This window comes from Suricata suricatta, chromosome 15 (genome assembly GCF_006229205.1).
Source record: "Suricata suricatta isolate VVHF042 chromosome 15, meerkat_22Aug2017_6uvM2_HiC, whole genome shotgun sequence".
Taxonomy (NCBI): domain Eukaryota; kingdom Metazoa; phylum Chordata; class Mammalia; order Carnivora; family Herpestidae; genus Suricata; species Suricata suricatta.
In genome coordinates, this window is record NC_043714.1 from 52,006,137 (window position 1) to 52,023,069 (window position 16,933).

A 16,933-nucleotide genomic window follows, 5' to 3' on the forward strand; every position below is an offset into this window, starting at 1 on the left:
TTTTTAGGAGAAACACCAGGGGGGTGAAGTAATATTTTCAACTCATCATATCAAGGGTGCATACTATTAATTATTTACACTGTAGATATTTATCACCTGGCTGAAGTAGTGTTTATCAGATTTCTACACTATAAAGTTAGACTGATCATTTCCACATGGTACTTGTGTGAAAGAACAATGTGCACAGTCTAGAATTAAAGAGTGGGTGTTATATCCTCCGCTCAAAGCATAGAGTATCTATGTAAATTACTTGGAATTCTTCTGGATTAGAGATTTGTTTCTTCTCTCCCATTAATTTATTTGTTCAATTATGTATGTGCATCAGTATCAACCCATGGATATTTATGTTATGCCATGAAGTTTATACTTACTTCATTTTGGTGTTTAATCTGTCCCAACTCTGATCATTGGGAGTTCTTTCAGGTGGCTTCTGTGTCCCTTTGTTTTATGTCCATCAATGCATTTTTTGGAGATCAATGTATTTTTTTAAGTTCTCATGAAAAATACACACAAACACCCCAGATAGTTACTGCAGAATCTTTACTCTTCCCTTTGTCAAATTTGCAGCTCACTTTTTGCCAGCATCAACATTGATTGGGTTTTGCAGTTCCCCTTGACTTTCTTCGTTCTATTCTTGGATCCCTTTTGCTGTTTTCTTGATATCTTTTCCTTCTCATACAGACCCTGTCTTGCAAGTCTATATTTTGGTTCATTTTTCTTTGCATCATCCAAGGAATCATAAAACATGTCAAAGCCAGTTGTCTTGCCATCACCAAAATGGTTCTGAATCCAAATACAAAGATGACATCTGATGTAGTCTTGTACACTTTGGCTAATTTTTCCTGAATTTCTGTCTTAGGTACTGTTGCCTGTCTGGGGTGAAGAACATCAATGACCATCTGTTTCTGCTGATGTAGTAGGGTGGTCATGAACTTCCTGGATAGCTACTGTATCATTCATACTGGTGGTCAAGCTTATAGCCCAGAGAGGACAAGATCAATGTATTTTAAGTATCTTTATTATGGAGGGTATGATCTTGCCCCATTTAACATGAGAAATCATTACATTTTTAATTTTGATAACCATTTTTTATTTGTTTGATAATTTCTCTTTTTTTCATTATAACTTTTCTTATGACATTGAATGATTTCTATGAGGTTCTTTTTAAATCTTTTTTTTAACATGCTAGTTTATCGACAACAGCTAAATTACAGAAAGAGCCTATTATATATCTATATAAATTACTCAGCCATAAAGAGATAAAATCTTGCCATTTTCAGTGATGTGGATAGAGCTAGAATGTATTATGCTAAGCAAAATCAGCCAGTCAGAAAAAGAAAAATACCATATGATTTCACTCATATGTGGAATTTAAGAAACAAAACACATGAACATGGGGATGGGGCAGGGGGAGAGAGGCAAACCAAGAAACATACTCTTAACAATAGAACAAAGGGTTACAACAGGGTTGGGGATGGGAGGATCGGTTAAATGGATGATGGGTAATAGGAAGGACAATTGTGATGAGCACTGGGTGTTGTATATAATGTTGAATCACGAGATTCTACACCTGAAATAAATATTGCACTGCAAGCTAACTAGCTGGAATGTAAATAAAAACTTGGAGAAAAATGAAAGAAAGGAAAAAAAATGTTAGTATTTTAGTCATTCTAAATTGGTCAATTTACGCTAATTATTTGGGTTTTTGTTCTTCCTTTTTTATGGGTTCATTTTTTGGCCTTGTTTTAAATCTTTTAAGATAAGCTCATTGTCATTTTATTCATTCTATAGTTTTGTATTTCATTTGTGTTTCTACACACACAAACACAAAGTTTCATGTGTTTTTACAACTTGCATCCTACAGAGTTCAAGAACTTCACAAGTCCTTAGTCAGTTTCTTTAATAATTCTTTGGATGTATATTCAAATACTGAGTGTATGTTGTAAATTTTGAACCCTGATTATAAAATTCATATGTTTCAGATTTAAGGCTTCAATTTCTCTCAAATAAGTAGCTTTTAAAACACAAAGTCACAGACAGATGACAAACATCATTGCCATCACTGTAGCTAAAGGTGAGTTGAGAATGTTGGCTGATTGACTAATTTATTTTTAAGTTGTGAAGCAGCACTTCAATGTTTGAGGAATGTCACTCCCATTTCCCTTAAGTGAAGACATAAAGTCACTCCATGGTCTCAGTCAATCAGATTCCACAGTTTAGAGTACCTGTGCTCTTCTTAGGAGGTCAGATTGCTCTTTCCTCTGCAGTTTTGAGTTCCTTCTCTATTCCTAGCACTTGTTATTTCACTTTATTTTTAACTGAAAGACAGAGTCTGATTGCATTTTTGATGTCTGACTTTTGATATATTTTAAGCCCAAGACTCCTATATAGATCTCTTCCCTGACACCTTAACAAGCTCATTTAAAAGTCCACAGGCTCTCTCCTTTGGTTCTGGTGGAAAGTTCAAATCCCACAAAATTCAGGTCAATGACTGGGGACTCTAAACCTGAAACTGCCCTCTAATCACTGAAAAAACACCAAGCCATTTGTTCCACTTTGCTCTAGTAAGCCATTTTTGCACATTAGTGTAAGTCTGCCTTGGTCTCCCAAGCAAACCTTATAATGTGAGTAATAGATGTTCTTATACCTCTTAGTACTTGGGTAGCAATATCTATCTCAATATTTGAACTGAATTCCGGATTGGGGGTTGATCTTGCCTTCTGTTGAGCAACCACAAGACACTAACCCAGGTGTAGCACAGGAACAATTTTTATATTAATTTATATTGTGACAGGTTCCCAAAGGTCATCTCAGTATATTTTGGACAATAATGTACAAATATTTTCAATTTTAGTAGTTATTTTTAGAGGGTAAAATAAACAGTGAAGTATACTGCATTTCATCCATTATGTTGATGAAGGGGAAAAAAGATAATAAATGGCACAGAGCTAACATTGTAAAATGAGCAGTCTCCTACATTGTTGATGGGATAGTAAATTAGTACCCTCCTGGAGTCCATTTATTAATATTTGAAAGAAGATCTTATAATGAGAAACACAGAAGGGGTTGGGGATAGATTCCTACAACTGGACAAAGGGAAGTAGTCACTAAGCTCCCAAATATTTTTATTTATTTTTGAGAGAGAGACACACAAAGCATGAGCGGGAGATGGTCAGAGAGAGAGGGAGACACAGAATCAGAAGCATGCTCCAGGCTCTAAGCTGTCAGCACAGAGCCTGACGTGAGCCTCCACCTCACCAACTGTGAGATCATGACCTGAGCTGAAGTCGGCCACTTAACCTACTGAGCCACCCAGGAGCCCCAAAGCTTACCTCTGAAAATAAACTTTAAAAATGATAAAATAAAAAAAAATCAAAGCAACACTTTTTAGGCAAATGCTAAACATGCATGTCATAATTAGGTCTAATATTGTATAATTTAAAACTTATTTTAACCTCACCTTCCACCTCTAACCACAGAGGCACACAGACACACATATGGATACACACACACACACACACACACACACACACACACACACACACATGGGATGGGTGGAGTGGATTCCTCATTTTTTTAAAAAAGGGTATTGAAAGAATATATAAGTGTAAAGAAATAGCCTCAGGGCACCTGGGTGGCTCAGTGGATTAAGCACCTGACTCTTGATTTCAGCACAGGTCATGATCTCATGGTTTTTGAGTTCAAGCCCCATGTCTGGCTCTATGCTATCAACTATTAGCATGGACCCCGCTTGGGATTCTCTCTTTTCTCTCTCTGCCCCTCCCCACTCATTCTGTCTATCTCAAAACAAATAAACTTAAAAAAAAGCCTCAACATCATTTTTAAAAATTTTGTACTTCAGTCAGAATTATAAAGGTAATCAAGGAAATAAATGTACACTCAGTCCATGTGACAATACAGTCCAAAAGCAGCCAGTAATTTTATTTTGTCCACTATCATTTCCATACTGAAAGTAGTGATATAAAATTTTCTTTATTAATTTCAAGGGTTTTTTTTTTGAGAAATGGGATTGCATATTCTTATTTTAATTAAGTTGTGTTGCTAGCCAGCTTCTCTGGGAAATAGGCTGTGCTATAGAGATTTGTATGCAAGAAGTTTGTTGTTTCAGGAATGACATCTGTGAGAGGGTTAAACACAAACACACACACACACACACACACACACACACACACACACACAAGACTGGGCAGAGGGATAATAAGAAAGGACTGCATGCCTTTGCAGCAAAGACCCCACTGAAGTAAAGATGATTCTCCTTGGGGCTGTCATGATCCGAGGGAAAGGAAGTAAGCCTTTGAACAGTTCCCCATCTCAACCCACCTTACCACCCCTGTTCTGGCCAATCATTGGACAGGGACTACATTTCCAGAAGGACACATAATCCTGGTGAGGTGGCTCTCAAAAACTCAGTGCAATTTCTTCAGAGAGACTCAGCTGCAAGACTACACTTTGAACAGCTGGAGAGATACGTGCTTTAGTCATGGAGAAGGGTGAGGATTGTTGAGTCACTTGGGCTTTTTGCGATACTTTAAGTTTGATATGTTGGAGTTAGAGGTATTTGGACTCATTTCAAGTTCAGTGTAAAAGCACTCAAAGCTTTATCAGGCTTATAATACTCCTTGGACCTCAGCTAATCCTTATTGGGGGAAAAAAGAGATAAAACAATTTTACAGCTGTGTGGGCTCTGAAATGCCTTAAAAGTGATGAGAACAATGTGCAAAGTTCCCCACAATAAAGCCTTTTGCCAACTGAGTTCATATCTTGATTTTGCTGAAAAAAGATGTCTGGCAGTATATGGGGATGGTTTCTTTAGAAAAGGGTCACATGAGAAGCAATGCACTTGCTGTATCTGTATTAGAGACAGATCTATGTCCTGAACATAAAGACACAAAATGTTATATTTTGAAAGGGGAAGATAGCAAGTGAGTGGACTCTGTTAACTGAATAGAGAACTGACTTCTTCCATGTTCCATAAAGAAAATAGGTCACATACTTGTTTTGCAATCATAACCATATCTAACATGTTTGGTGCAATGTCAGTTACTTATAAATAAAAAACAAAATGATAATTTTACTTCCAAAGAATGTTTTCATGGGAAATTGAGATTCATAAACAAGGGCTCTCTTGGTGTTTCTCTTTTAAAAATGTAGCATATAGTTGAGAAAGACACATCTTTCAGGGTAACAAGATAATGTACCCATCCAATGAAATTAATGATTTAATTTCTGCTGCATTCCTTGACAAAATTTTTGGAATTTAATGTGTGGGCTGATTCACAGGCCCCTTCTAATGAAAAATATAAAATGTATTATTGTGATTTTTGCAATACCCAGGATAGAGAAACTTTAAGACTTCATTTTCATTTTATTTTATTATCTTCTACTCAGAAGTATCCAGTGACTTATGTTTGGCAGTTTGTGTAAAATGTATTCATCAGAAATTGGAACATTAGGAAGTTCATGTAACATCAGTCCATCTTAGTCACCAATATGTGAAAAAAACTAAACTGCATCGTGTCACAGCTGCCTTATATTTTGGTGGAGATGGGATCATCAAGATAAACAGAGGTGTTTTGTGTTTATATAAAACAATTTAGGGAGGTAAAACAATAGTCACAAGGTGCTCATATAAAACAAATGAATGTGAATGTGTTTAATAAAATGGTTCGAGTTTAATTCACTCTGAATATAATAGCACTTTAAAATAAAGTTAAAATAAGAATTAGTTTCTCTTCTCACAAGTATGGACACAGAAAATGAACAGGATAAAAATACAATAAAAACACAGAATACATATGTTTTAAATCTTGCTTTTGATCTTGTGTTAATAACTTAACATTTAAGATATTTGTAATTTAAATTACAAATTTAAAAGTAAATAAAGAAGTAAATAAAAATAAATAAAGAAGCAAAAAAAGAATTAGAGGAATTTAAAGAGCATCACCTTTTAGGATTTAATTCCTTTATTTAAAAAAAAGCATTACTGTATATTAGAAGTTTTACATACCAGAATAAATATATTAGAAACAATCTTTGCAGTTCATGGTTATATATGAAACATTTATTTACAAGCTGTTTTAAGAAGGCTTCACTGAAAAATTATTGAGTATTTTATATGTGTTAGATTCTGTGCTGCTAGAAAAAAAGCCATAATCTCTACCAATGTGTTTTTGCTAATATGCATATCATATTTAACTTATGTTAGTTTACGGATACATTTGTACTTACACACACATATGCACACACCCACTTTATTTTTTTAATGTGCCTGAAGGCTTCTTACATGAAGTGTAATATCTGAAGGCAGAGTGAGTTAGACTTCAGCAGATTTAAAGTGGTACCACAACCATATGCAAGACTGCTTTATATAACACAAAACATTATAGTATTTGTTCCCTGAATCCCTCTTAATCTCACCTAGCTTTGGATCCTCTGTCTTCCCCATTTTGGATTATGGTACTGATAGATTTACTCTCCTATTAAACTTTCCTACATGTTTCTTTGATATCATTGCTCCAATCTTCTTATGTAGAACTCATGTTTTTCTTTACCTGCACCTCTTCCTTCCCTATGGCTGAAAGTCAATATGGCATGTCCTTCACATGCCATAGAAATAAGATATGTGACTTAGACTTGTGGCAGTAAATCACAATGATCTGATTATGCCAGATCATATAGCTAAGCTCATGTCAATCAAGTAGACAACTTATCTTCTTGGCCACTGTATTAGGCCATATCAACCAAGTATGTCCAATGAGAAAATTTCAATGCATTTGATATATATCACTGATAAAGATACGATATTTTAAGCTGTTGACTCATTAAGCCATTGGAATGTTTCTTGGTTTTGCAAACGGGGGTCATTTTCCCCAGGTATTGAGAATCTCTTAGAGAATAAAGTCAACAGTCAAACAAATCTACAGAAAAGATAAAGAACTGATACCTTCTTATGAACTGTTGTATCCCAAGCATGATAGTTCTGTTATATGGTCCAATAAAGTCACACTCCCTTTTACTCATAAGACAGTTTGAGTTCAGTTTTAATCCCTGCCAATAGGAAAATTATTCCTAATGAGTAAACTTTACATCAAGAGAATACTTCTGGACTAGGAAGTAGGCTTGTCTTTTGAAGAGGTTACCAAAAATAAAGCAGACAGTGATAATATTTAGGGTTTTACTTCTATGATATTTATAGGACATCATGATCAAAATGTATTCATATGACCACAGTATCCAAAATTGTGACAATTTACAAGAGTGAGATGGTAAGTTTGGGTAGAGAGAGTCCATTAGTCTAAATAACACTTACAAATCTTATAAAATGTAAACCAAATTATACTATTTCTGCTCTCAAAATACTAGACTATAAAACAAAATTAAAGACTTTCTAGGTTTCAATCCATTGTTCTTATCTGCTATATTATATCTCTGACCTCATAATCTGCACCTTCCCTCTTTCTTATTCTGCTCCAGACACATTGGTCTCCTTACTCCTTCTGTAACTCATCAGAAACAAAACCAAAAACAAATTAAAAAAAAAAAAAACATGCCTAGAGCCTTTATCCTCACTATTCTTCTGTCTAGAATGCGTTCTTATAGATATCATATGACTGACTCCTTAATTACATTTGAGAATTCTACTAAAATAGTAATTTTAAAGCCTTTCTTAATGATTCAAATTAAATACATATGTTCACATTTCCTAACTTTCCCTACTTTATTCCCCAGCACTTATCGCTAATAATACTTTATTTAAATTAATATGCATATTTTTTATTGTCTGTCCTTCCATGGAAGTATATATTATAAGGGTTGAGTGGTTGGTATCAAAACGGGCAAGTTTGTGAAATCTGGGATGGGGTGCTGGTCCTAGCAAAAGCTACTTTCAAGGCAAAGTGGTCCTTGTGAGGAACGTTCATGATTTCCACTTCAAGTCATCTCTATAGCCTTTCTCTTGTGACTGGAATTGACTGCTATGGCAGCAAACTGACAACAACCATAGGCAGGAAGGGGTCAAAGATCAAATCTTTTGTGAAAGTTTACAATTACAATCACCTCATGCCCACAAGGCACCCTGCAGATATCTTCTTGGACAAAATTGTCAGCAATAGCGAAGCATTCAAAAACTCTGCTCTTAAATGTAAAGCCTGATGAGGGGCCAAGGTCAAGTTCAAGGAAATGTACAAGACCAGCAAGAACAAATGGTTCTTCCAGTAGCTGCAGTTTTAGCTCTGTTTTGTTTCAGTCATTACAAAATAAAGAAAAAATGTTTTAAAAAGTGTGTATTATATAACTGCTGCCATGTAAACTAACTTTTTTCTTTCCTTGTTTTTAAATGAGTGTACCCTCGGTGCCTGATTTAGTGGTTTAGTAAAATAAGTGGTCAATAGACATTTGTGAAATAATGAATGAAGATGAGATTTGAAATCAGAATTCAGCATTCTGTACCTGTTATACCACTTATGGAATGGTGATATTATAAAATTAATTTGTCTCTGTGACTTTAAAACTTGGCAATTTGCATAAAAGTAGTCTTACCTCCTTTCTAACAACTTTATTGAGATATAGTAGATATAGTCATTTGCACACATTTCAAGTATATGTACGTTGGGAGCTAGCTGAACTCACTGGTAGAGTGAAAATTCCTGGTGAGGGTACAGCAAGTTTGTACTGTCTCTTGCCCCCAGACAGCTCCCAAAATCTACCCTCTTGAAACTTTCATTTCTGCTTGGGCACCAAACCTCAGAGTGCCCTGTCCCTGAGGCGTGATTGTACCTGGTCATGGAAAAGATGAGTAAACTAGATACACTCTAATGTGACTAAGGCAAGCAACATATAATTTTCCCCTAAGCAATTAACTGATAACTGACTACCTTGTGGGCCTAAAAGCCTTTGTAAAAGTCACTACTGCAATACAATGTATCAATCATCTTTAGGACTGTGAGAGCAGGCATTATGTCTCCTGAGAATCTTGTTTTTCTGGAAACTTTCTCTTAGAGTTATAAACAGCCTAATGACCCTTACTCATAAAAAATTGACCTTTACTAAACAATGCTGTTTGCCTCTTGGTTAAAGGTTGCTTCCTTAAGGCTAGACCTGAGGTTTTGTAAAAAATACCTATAACAACATGAGTGCCTATAGATAAGTTTTTTATGACAAGCATCACTACTAGAATTTTAACTTCTGCAGAACCAATGTCCTGGAAAATTATAAAACTTATCTATGAGAAATCATTTACTGCTCTTTCTGGTCCTTGTACCTTTCACCGTAAATATAGCTTGAGAACGAGACAGGGCAGAGACGCCTGCCTGGTGATGAGAAAGAAGCTCGAGGCTCTCTCTCTCTCTCACTGAAGCCATCCATCCTTCAGGGGAACCTGGAACCTGCTGGAGCTGGACCCCAGCATTATATTTTTTTAAAGTTTATTTCTTTATTTCAAGAGAGAGTGAGAGTACAAGTGGGAAAAGGGCAGAGGGAGGGAGAGCTAGAATCCCATTCAGGCTCTGCGCTGTCAGCACAGAGTGCCATGCAAGGCTCAACCTCATGAACAGTGAGACCATGACCTGAGTCAGAATCAAGAGTTGGAGGCTTAACCGATGGAGCCCCCCAGACGCCCCTCAGGTATATATTTTGATAACTTTCTAATTCATCCCTTTCCCCCTCTCCCCTCTAGTCCCTTGGCAACCACTGATCTTCTTGTAAGTTGTTGTATTCTAGGATTTTATATTGATATAATAATACATTATACATACATTTTTCTTTTTTTCTAATTTCTAAAGAAAGCACCAACTACTTTCCCAAAATGATGTATAATTTTACATTTCTATCAACAGTAAATGAGCATTCTACATTCTCTACATTGTGAGACACTTGGTATGGTTAGTTTTTTAATTTTAGGCATTTTAACTGATGCATAGTGGTATCAAATTTTCTTTTAGATTTGCATGTGCTAATGACTCATGATGTTGAACATTTTTTTCTTGTGTTTGTCATCCATATATTTCCTTCAGTTAAGTGTCTGTTCAAAGCTTTTGCTAATTAAAAACAAAATAATTGTTTTATAATTATTATTTTTATTTTTTAATGTTTTGTGTATTTATTTTGAGAGAGAGAAAATGTGTGTGTGGGGGGGAGGGCATACAGAGAGGAGAGAGGAAGTCCTAAGCAGGCTACATACTAACAGTGGGACTTGATCTCATGAACCGTGAGATTATGATGTGAGCTGAAATCAAGAATCAAAAGCTCAACCAACTGAGAAACCAAGGTGCCTTAAAATGATTACTTTTAAAATGTGTTTTATAATTGTTGTGTTTGAGAATTGTTTACATATTCTGGAAATGAGTCCTTTACTAGCTATATATTTTGCAAGGACTTCCTCCTAGTCTTTTTAATTTAATAGTTTTAATAGTGTGATAAAATTCAATTAATCAACTTGATTTATAATAATGATATTTGTATTGAAGGTAAGATATTTGATTAATTCAAGGTCAAATTTTAAAAGTTAATGTAGAAGGTTGATAGGTTTAGGTTTATATTTAAGTCAGTGATATCCATTTTGAGTTGCTTCTTAAAAATAGTGAATGAATTGATATATATAGATATAGATATAGATAAATATATCTGTATTGCTATTATTGACATTTGGATATTTAGCACCATATGCTGAAAAATCTCCATAGGGTTGCTTTTGGATCTTTGTCAAAAAAGCCTCCCTGTATGTAAGGGTATATTTCAGGCCTCTATTCTGACCCATTCAAGTATTTGTATATCTCGACATAAACAATTTAATAGCACCCCGTCTTGACAACTGCTTCTTTATAATCAGTCTTGACATTAGGTGGTTACTGCTAGAATGTTCTTCATTTAAACAAACTGCTTTGGTTATTCTATATTCTTTACATTTCTCTATATATTGTAGACTCTTTAGAATTCTTCCCATACAATTGCTTAGATCAAGTTTTCCTTATGATCAAATCAACACCTTAGTAGCTTAGCTTATATCATTTATTCATTGATCCACTCATACCACACATTAAGTGCCTACTATGTGGAAGGCACTATACTATATGATAGTGTTCATGAGCAAACGAAGGTATATCCCTTTACAGTATAGTAGGGTATGTATAATTTAAAAAAAAAGTTTATAGGGAGTAAACATAGGAATGATAGAAAACTTATAACTTCCAAAAACATTTAAAGGAGGTGATAAGATTTTTTTTGGAGGATATGATATTTGAGCTGTACTATGTACTCTGATAATTCAACCACTATTTCTAGGAGGAAACATTTTAAGAATTTATCACATGAGTTCATCACAAACATTTTTGGAATGTACTACTTGTTGAATCTGTGAAATAAATAAAGAAAACCTCACTCAAAATGGAGCTGGTACCCTGAGGGGAGCTCTTATACATTTCTACTTGCCTTAAAAAGCATACCTCGGGGCGCCCGGGTGGCTCAGTCGGTTAAGCCTCCAACTTCGGCTCAGGTCAGATCTCACGTTCCTGGGTTCAAGCCCCGCGTCGGCTCTGTGCTGACAGCTAGCTCAGAGCCTGGAGCCTGCTTCCGGTTCTGTGTCTCCTCTCTCTGCCCCTCCCCCTCTCATGCTCTGTCTCTCTCTGTATCAAAAATAAATAAAACATTTAAAAATAAAAATTAAATGGTGAGTATCCCTGCCTGTCACGCGGGAGGCCAGGGTTCGATTCCTCGATGGGGAGAAGCGTGCTACCTTTTCATAAAAATAAAAATTAAAAAAAAAAAAAGAAGCATACCTCACATTACTCAATGGGAAGATTACTTTGCATACCCCAGCAGGAGGAAGAGAATTTCTCCTGGCCCAAGCAACAGTTCACTCTGTGAGAACTCTGTGAAACAGCCACCCAGTTTCCTCCTTTCCCCTATAAAAGCAAGCTCCTCTCCTCTGTTTTTGGAATTTGCCTATGGTTCACCGTAGTCTGCATATCCAAATTGCAAATCTCTTGCTATTCCAAAATGAATTCATTTTGTTGTTAAAATAATTGGCTGTTTTGTTTTTTAAGGTCAACAAATCAATATTGCAAGGTGATATATTTTAGGATTGATACATTTTGTGAAATATCTTACTCATTTTATAAGGTGGCTTGAGGACTACAGTAATAGTCCCTGTGTCTTGTCTATTGTACAATTTATTTATGCTATGTTAATTAGGCTAAAAAATAATTGTTCCTGTTGTTGTTTCCTGGTGAAGTAAACACAAGTCATTTTAAATCATTTCACTCTTGGCCATGAACTCAAAAGGATATAAAACTTAATGTGGCTCATGACTGTTTGTCATATTATATTTGTCATGTAACTTAGGGAAAATTAAATAATTAAGATATGTGAGAAAGTTAGTGAAAGTTAATAATTTAAATTTCCAGCAAGGTTAAAATTACTAGTTTGTACTGTTTCTATAAACAAGAGTTCAAAATAAAAATATAGGGTGATTGCTAATTGTAGAAGTAAATACATAAGGTATTCATTAAAGTTAAAGAGCTGCTATTATCGTCATTCAAATAATAATGATGATAGTACAAAACTAGATATAAATTTAAATCATTCTAAAATGCTTTTTGTGGGACAAAACATCAAGAGCACTGCCATGCTGTAGACCTCCTGGTTTATTTGCATCTGCTTTCAGTGTCTTCTCAATGTATGTGTATCTATATCTATATCTATATCTATACGCATGTATGCACATACATACAAATACATATATTTTTATATATTTTTAATGACAAAACAATTCTTCATAACTAATATTAGACTGACCTCTTCCATAACAAGTATGATTTTTTCCCCTTAATTTACAATCAATTTTTGTGTTCTCTTCACTATTCTGACCCCAGGAAGTTGATCTTGATAGATTGCAAAGGGATTCAATAGCAGAAAATTGGATGATGAGATAGGGATGTTTCTTTACTTTGCACTTTGGTGATGGACCAGGCTGTGATCCCTCTTTCAGGGTTCCAGCAACCTTTGGATCCAGAGGCACTATTTTCCTATTATGCCTTTTGTACTTCTGGGCCTAGGGAAGGAAATGGCTTCTGGCTATAGCTTGCTTTTGGTTTTGTAAATATCTTTTGTTTGTTCCTTTAACCCTTTCCACAACTCTGTAAATAATATCTACTATAAATTCTCTTTAGAATTCCAGATTAATATTTTCTTATGATTCTGGTAGGCCCTAACCAATATAATAGTAATATAAAGATATAATATAACTAACATAATAATAAAATATCTAGAAAAATTTGAATAGCATTGCATGTAGTGAAACTGATACTACCAAGTTTAAATGAACAGTTTTAATTTTTATAATGTGTTAGGTATGGAAGCCAATTTTATTCATTCTATAAATTTAAAGTATATGCCTATGATGTTTTAGTCTTTGATGATACCTAGATGAATAGAATATGATCTCTTTACTCAAGAAAGAATAGAATATTGTGAAAGGTTTCCCTCCAGACTGCTACATATTTGAGACAAGCAAATTCAGGAAAAGAAAAAAAAATTACCATCATTATAGTGTGAGCAATATAATATACCCAAGTATGATAGCAAATCATAAAAAATTTCCTAGAGGGGCTGAAATAATTCTAATTTAATATTCCAAGGACATGTCTGGATTTTGCTCATGTGTCTGTATTCCTAAGTAAGCTGGGCTTTTAATTTTAATCTTTGTCTAGGGGAGATATGTAATTGAAAAATGATATGTAGATTCAAATAATGAGAGATTCAAGGTAATGTTGTTTATGTGAAGCTCTTCCCTCCATTTTTTATTTGCATGAGACTGAATAGATTGTCCAAACCAAGACACATAACAATAGATGAGATATTATAAGATATTAAAATATTATCAAATAATATTTAATCATATAGGAAGCTTTCATCTCACTCATTTTTAATAGAAGGGCAAAAGTACAAGTTCTCACTAAGGGTTTTGAGGATTCACATGTGTAGAGTCTTTGATGTTGAGCAATCTATGCTTATTTTTATACATCAACTCCACTTTTCTGATAGCTTTAGTTATCAGCTGGTAAGGTGGGCAAACAGAAATAAAAAATCAGAATTGAGTTTCACCATTATTTTGATAGAAAAAATGCATTTAAATATATATGTTGCATACATCCTTACAAAGTATGGATCAATAGGAAAGTTAACTAATAGCAAGCAATACTTACTTCCATAACTAAGCCCAACACAAACCATGATATGCCACGCAACAGGCAATATGTGAACCTTCAAACAACATTTTAAAAAGGTAGAGAATCCTTGGGGAATGAAGGAATATTAAAAGAGAACTTCCCAGTCCAGACTGAAGAAAGTCTGGATGCTTAGCGGGGGATAGTTGATGGAAAAGTTTTTGACTCCTTACTGACATACTTAAAAAAAGGACAAATAGCAGCACCAGTCCAGGAACAGATGTGCCAGAATAGCAGTGTCAGGATGGGACGAGACGCAGGTGAACCCATGCAGGCCCATCTCCCACTGGTGGGTGCTCCTTGCTAACCCCCGTGTTCACTACACTCTCAGGGCCGGACCATGACAATTTTAGGAGTATGTCAGTCCCCAGAGCAGTAATATGAACAAGTCAGGCACATCTGCTGAGAAAGTATCAAATAGTGGTGAGGGAAAAGGGACAACGTGGTTTTTGCCTGGTCATGTCCCAAATCTCTTCACCTCTTGAGCTTTCTGTACCCTCCTGCTTTCTACCACAGCAACGTGGCCACAAAAAGCCAAAAGAATGGGGAAACTCAATTCTGATTTTTGAATTTCTGTTTGCCCACTTTCCCAGCTGATAATTAAGCTATCCGAAAAAAAGGAGTTCATGTACAAAAATAAGCATAGATTGCTCAACATCAAAGACTCTACACATGTGAGTCGCCAAAATCCTCAGTGAGCACTTGTACTTTTGCCCTCCTACTAAAAATGAGAGACCTCCTAATAAAATGAGTGAGATGAAAGCTTCAAAAAAATTAAATAATATGCTAGAATCTATCTTAGATTTCTAAACTTATTTTCTGTAATAACTTTCTGTTATCTTCATATTTATTTTCTAAGAAAATTTCCAACTTAGCATTAAATAATATTTACCACAAAAATATTTATCCCAAAGCCCATATATAAAAAAAATCTAAAAGTGCTAAATATATGTGCGTCCTGTTTGCTTACATTATTTTTACACGATTAAGGAAAGATGAACAAAGAACATTAGCGACCTAACACAAAACAATCTTCCATAATTTCTCAAACTGTACCAACATGATTAGTTCTAATCTTAGGTTTCTGAGTGGTAAGTAAACTTCAGGGACTCAGAGCATTATTTTTATACATTTAATCCTTCATTAATAAGTTTTCTAGCACTACCTGCCCCACTACTCTGTGAAGTGCTTGTTTTGCATTTCTTTTTGCTGGAGAGTCCTTCTCAGCCGGGTTTTGGAACTGACAGTTTTGCTTGTGGTGATAAGAGCCTGGGGCCTCAGTGGCATGCTCAGTACTCCAGGGTTTCCAAAACAAGACAAAACAAAACAAAACAAGACAAAAAAATATAAACAAAGAAACAAACCAAGACCCCACACCTCTAAAATCAGAAGAACAAGACTGACAAAAGGCAAGTATTGCAGTGAGGTAAAAAAGAAAAGCAGGCAAATTAATCATAATCTATTCTTACCTTTGTTAAAGATTCAGGTTCAGCTATTTTGCATTACAGTTAGCCCTTCCACTAATTTCTGGTTTTTCTTTAATGCTGGTTGACAACCTGTAAGGAGAAAGTTGTTTATTAGTGAGGCCTAAATAGGTGTAAACCTTTTCTAAAACTGTTTCTAAAGCAGGTTTCTAAATGCTTTGCAGTATGCCTAACCAATATGTATAGGAACAGTTAAATCAGGATGGCAAAAACTAATGAAGGATTAAATGGGCCAGCCATTATCTGCCCCAGCAGCTTGTAGATACACGTAATCATGAAGAACTTCTGAAAAAAAAATCAGGACTTTTTTATGTGAGATTTTCTGGAGAGCCAGGAGAGGAATTTTTTTTTTCATCCCACAATGATGAAGTACAATCTAGTGTTCTCAAGCCTCCTGACCTGTGTTTAGACATAGGGTTTCATAATAGGATTAACCAGGATGTCACGGCCTCTTTCCTATAACCTCAGATATAAGAACTGCAGTCTCTCAAAATAATCCTTCTAAATATTTCTGGGTCATCTTACATGTACTCATGAGCATGGCTTCTCCTGTCCGTCACTGATTGCTGCTCCAAAAGGCAAGAGGTAAGGACAACCTTATCCAACCAGCATCTCATCTGTTGAACCAGAAGCTTCTGAGGTTCTGAGATACCAAAGCTATTTTCCTTCTCTTTTTCTTTTTTTTTCTTTTTCTTTCTTTCTTTCTTGCTTGCTTGCTTGCTTTCTTGCTTTCTCTCTCTAAGATCATTATTATTTTCCCTTTGGCTATTAAAAGAAGGATGATATGTGCCTCTCTATACCTCATTTGTAAAATACCTCTCAATACGTTCTGTTTTCTTTTTTCTTTTTTTCCTTCTATGGTCCTAGTCTGCAGAATTTCAGGAATTTCTGTATCTAAAATATGTAAAGTGGTTAAGCATTTACCACACAAGAGACATTAGCAGCAAACATTACCGACAATTAAGAATACCAGGCAAGCTTACAAAATTATAAAGGTTTAAAAAGGATTTATGGGGGCGCCTGGGTGGCTCAGTCAGTTAAGTGTCCGGCTTCGGCTCAGGTCATGATCTGATGGTTCGTGGGTTCGAGCCCCGCGTCGGGCTCTGTGCTGACAGCTAGCTCAGAGCCTGGAGCCTGTCTTCTGATTCTGTGCCTCCCTCTCTCTCTGACCCTCCCCGACTCACGCTGTCTCTCTCAAAAATAAACAAA

The 16,933-nt window shown here is 35.4% G+C and overlaps 1 pseudogene; it reads right to left on the bottom strand.

The window, feature by feature from the left end:
• Positions 1 to 568: 568 nt before the first annotated feature.
• Positions 569 to 960, bottom strand: LOC115279464 (annotated as a pseudogene).
• Between the last annotated feature and the right edge of the window lie 15,973 nt (positions 961 to 16,933).